We start from the raw sequence: 5,000 nt of genomic DNA on the forward strand, positions 1-5,000 counted from the left end.
CTCTGAATCTTTTATTTTATTACCTCTCTACCTCTAAAGCTCCCTCTCTTTATTCGTCTTTGTTCTTTAGTTTCTCTTTCTCTTTCTCTTTCTCTTTTCCACCATCTGATCCCTTGCTTTTGGGAGTCCCTCGTCCACTAACCCTGAATGTCGACTGTGAGAGATGAGGTTTAATATTTTATTCTCTGAGACTCATTTCACACACATACACACACGCGAACACACACACACGCACGCACATACACACACACACACACACGCACGCACGCACACGCACATGCACACACCAGAAACACACACACACACGCACGTACAGACACACGCGCACACGCACACACCAGACACACACACACACACACATGCACGTACAGACACACACACACACACACACACACACTTTGTCCACAATGAGCACCCAGAAAAATCCAGCTTATTCCCGTTTCAGGCAAAGCAATAACAATGGCTTGCTTGCACACTCATACAGACACACACACACACACACACACACACAAAATCTGCCCCCACCCCTACAACTCTGGGAACAAATTAAACTGCCGAGTGCAATACCACTCTCCCTCCATCCATCCATCTATCTATCTATCCATCCATCCTATTACACCTGCATACTGAACACATCCCTCCCTCTCTCTGGGCCACAAAAGGGGGAGTTGAAAGACAAAAAGAAAACAAAAGCGATTGATATAAATGATCTTGTGGATAAGGGAGGCCCCTGGCCAGTGGGGGGGGGGGGGGGGGCCGGGCGGGAAGGGTAGGGAGGGGACAAGGGTCCACTCGATTGCAATCGATGGAGGGAGGGCCAGACATTTGTCTTAATTCAGACTAATTAGGACAGAGACTGGCTGCCTGTGTGTGTGTGTGTGTGTGTGTGTGTGTGTGTGTGTGCGTGCATGCGTGTGTGTGTGTGTGTGTGTGTGTGCGTGCGTGTGTGTGTGTCCTTGTTAGGGCGTGTGGGTGTGAGAACATGCATGAGCGTATGTCTTGGCTGGGTGTTTGCTTCAGGAACACTGAAAACAACGAGTGACAGTAACAAAATTCTTTGTCCTCTAGTCTGTGGAAAAGGAAATGGGTTTAGGAAATTAAACAGCAAACATGAAATACACAAATGCAAACACACACACACACACAATAAAATACTCCCCTCTCCCAGAACGCCTCTCACAGTCTTCTCTCTCTCCCTCACTTACTCTCTCTCTCTCTTTCTCTCTCTCTCTCTCTCTTTCTCGTTTTCTGTCTCTGCCATTACTCTCTCTTTTCTAATATGCCAGAGGAGGCACAGAAAGGGAGAGAAAAGAAAGATAGAAACAGTTTAGAGGAGACAGAGTAGAAGCCGTGAGAGTAGGGCTACAAACACATCCATCTCAACCCTTAATTGACTGAGATGAAAAGTTGCATTCCACCGAGGGGAGGGTGTATAGAAATCTGTAAAAAAAAAAAAAAAATGAGTATAGCGATAAAAATGAGAGGTGTCCGGCGGCGGGGAGAGAAAAATGAAGTGATTTAAGGAGTGAGAGAGCACGGTGTGGATGATCGGATCCAAACCCCTGGAACACTTCAGAGAAATTGCTCCAGTTCACAGAGAACCTGCCTGGCTAAAGCCGGTCCAGGAAAAGCAGCTGGGTAGGGATTTGGAAGAAAAGGCTCTTAAGATGTGTGTGTGTGTGTGTGTGTGTGTTTGTGTGTCAGATCTCTATCTGACTCGTGGTGCCTTTTGGGTTTTTCAGAGGAAGTGACATAGAGACAGCAGAAGAACAGTACTGACCGAGATGCCCAAACACCAGCTCCTTATCTCGCTGGACACATAGTCACACACACACACACACACACACACACACACATTCACAAAAGACAGATAAAATGTCAGGGAGCGAGAGCAACAAGCATCAATCTGTAATAGACTGGAGAGCGGAAATAGACACCAACCAAAGATCAAGCAACATTCTCAGAGAGAAGGAGAGAGAGACAGAGAGAGAGAGAAAGAGAGAGAAAGAAAAGGAAGAAAAATGACACGTAGGAAGAGCCTTCTTCTCTTCTCTTCTCTTCTCTTCTCTTCTCTTCTCTTCTCTTCTCTTCTCTTCTCTTCTCTTCTCTTCGCTTCGCTTCTCCTGGCTTTGACGACACCAGTAACTCACACTTACTGTAATCTATAAATACATGTGTGTTGCTCTGTCCATATCAATCCTCAAACAGACATATCGCTCTACACCCCAGTCACCCCACACTGCCAAGTGTGAGCTTCTAATGATTTCATAAGCATCAGTACTCTCTCTCTCTACCTCACACACACACACACACACACACACACACACACACACACACACACAAACCCATATCCTCACACGTTTACCAGCCTGCCCTCTAGGGAGCAATTAGGACCTTAAGAGTGCAAAACACTCCCTTCTCTCTCTCTCTCTCTCTCTCTCTCTCTCTCTCTCACTCTCTCTCTCTCTCTCTCTCTTGAGGCCTGTTAACATGGGAACTAACTGTTACTAATTTAGATGTCAAAGCAACACGTCCAAATGTGTGCTAGCCCGCAGAGACCACCTGTTTTGGCATAAGAGAAAGATTAAACCAAAAAGAAAGATACACACAGACGAGTTAGGGGCAATGATGACCAGACGGAGACAAAAACGTGGGGAGAGAGGGAGAGAACGGCGAAATGAAAATGGATAACCAATTCTCGACTCTTTCCTTTCCCACCGTCGGGAACTATCCGTGCCGTTCTGTGAATTCCAGTCCTGTTATACTACCTGGACCAAAAAAAAAACTACTTTTTTTTTTTTCCTGTGATTTTTTTTCACCGAAATAATCACACCTAAACGGGAGGGAGTTGACACTAATGGTCACACTGTTAATCCCTTGACTAATTAAGACGGAACCAATAGCACGAAAACGTTGGATCGGTACGTCGCTTTGACGAAAACATGGAGAGTTCAAAGCCGCGTTTCCTGCGTAGGCCTGAAGACTGGATTTTTAGAAACAGGACTGTGACATGTTCACATGTTCATTTAAAACAAAGAAGAAGTGAGGGAAATAAAGAAAAAGGGAAAAAGGAAGACAAATATCCTTCACTTCAATGTTATTTTTTCCCTGGCTTTAAAAGAGCAACAAATACAAACTTTGCCAACCAAGTAAACACTCTGGTTCCCTATATGGTTATATATTATATATATATATATATATATATTTTATATGGTTATGAATTATATATATTATTAGTCATATGTAGATATATAAAACCACAGCAGGATGTTATATCTTAATTAATCGAATCACCAGCAATCATTTGTTTGCAACTTCGACCAGCTTTCATATGCTGTCCACATTCCTCTCTATTCTCAAAGCATTTCAGTTAATCACTTGTTACATGTGGTGATTTACATGCAGCACCTGTCATATAGAACTACTGGGACAAAAGAAGTTGTTCCAACCAATCACAGAGAGGCAAGGGAGTTAACACCCACCTTCAGAGAGAGTCCAGAACTCCTATTGGGTTCGTTCAGCTGTCAGACAGACACACAGGTGGCGTGAGACTAGGCTGGCTCAGTCTGCCTGCGGGGTTGATTGACAGGTGCCTGGAGTGCAGGAGTGCTTCGAAGCGAAACAGGTGTGCAGGTCAGACACACGCACACACACACACACACACACGCGGAACTCCACTGCCCTTTGAGTGTCGATCTATTGCTCTTTCGATTCCTAACCCCTCTTTTCTGAAATTTGGCACGCTTTAAATGGTTTCCACCTTTCTCTTCCTAGTCAGTTTCTTCTTTTTTAACTACATCCGTCCATCATACCCCCCCCCCTCCCTCAATGACTCTATATTTCAATATTTCAGTCTCTCCTTTCATCCACCAACACCACAATGACCTCTTCCTCACCCCATCCCGTTCTGTCTTTCAGTGCGTCTTTTAATTAACGTTCCTGTTGTCATGTAACAGGTCCGCGTGTAGTCCACATGTAACAGGAAAGAGATAAATGCAGATTGAGGAACGGATAGACAGACAACGGAAGAGATAGAGGGATGAAGTGACAGAGAGAGAGAGAGAGAGAGAGAGAGTGGGGAAAAGATGGCGAGAGACAGAGAGAGGCGTGTGGATGGTACAGCCGCATTGGCCCGTGCCCTCAGGCGTGAAGCAGGCTGGGTAAATATTTGAGCAGAAGCGTGCAAACAGCACCCAGCAGGCAGGGTGTGTGTTCAAGATTCAGCAGCAGGTCCTGCCTGTCTGTCAGACACACACACACACATACACACACACACACACACACACACACAAAACAGGATGGCCTGTTTACCGACTATCAACCAACACTTCATTCACTTTCGTGTATAACACTATCTGAGACCATACAAAGTCATAGAGCACAGTTTTTCATGACGATGACTCGTCAGCGCTTTGGAGTCGGTGTAACGTCTCCACACAACGAATTGAAAATCGGCAGCCCGAAAGCGAGGGACACGACCTCTCTCTCAGTCACGTCTTTTCCCGCGACTTTTTTCCATCCGCCAGGTGTTATGGGTAACTACCATCACAAAGGAACTTAAAAAGAACCTCCAACTTCAAATGACCCTCAGAAGCCCTCCAGAAAAAAAAAAAAGCGGTTCCTCTTCCACGTTTGTTCGAGGACATTGCGTTGTGGGTTCTGTCATAAAGAGAGAGAATGTGCAGATTATTCCGCTTATGTGCGGGGGGCTGCGTACCACTCGAAATTCCTGCTCTGCTTTTTCCACTCTCGCCCGCTTTGTTTGAGGACGTTTCTGGTGTAAGTAGGCAAAAAACTAAGACTGCTAAACATGCAATGAAGGACAGCAGCTGTCTCTCACCCAATAAGTTCTGATTTGTTAAAGATTAGTGGCACTCTCTCCTTTCTCCTCTCTCTCTCTCGCTCGCTCTCTCTCTCTCTTTCTCTCACTGAAACACATACTCATTTGTATACACTCAATCACACACACAAACACACACACACACACACCCTTCCACTGT

This window comes from Chanos chanos, chromosome 16, assembly GCF_902362185.1.
Source record: "Chanos chanos chromosome 16, fChaCha1.1, whole genome shotgun sequence".
NCBI classification, from domain to species: Eukaryota; Metazoa; Chordata; class Actinopteri; order Gonorynchiformes; family Chanidae; genus Chanos; species Chanos chanos.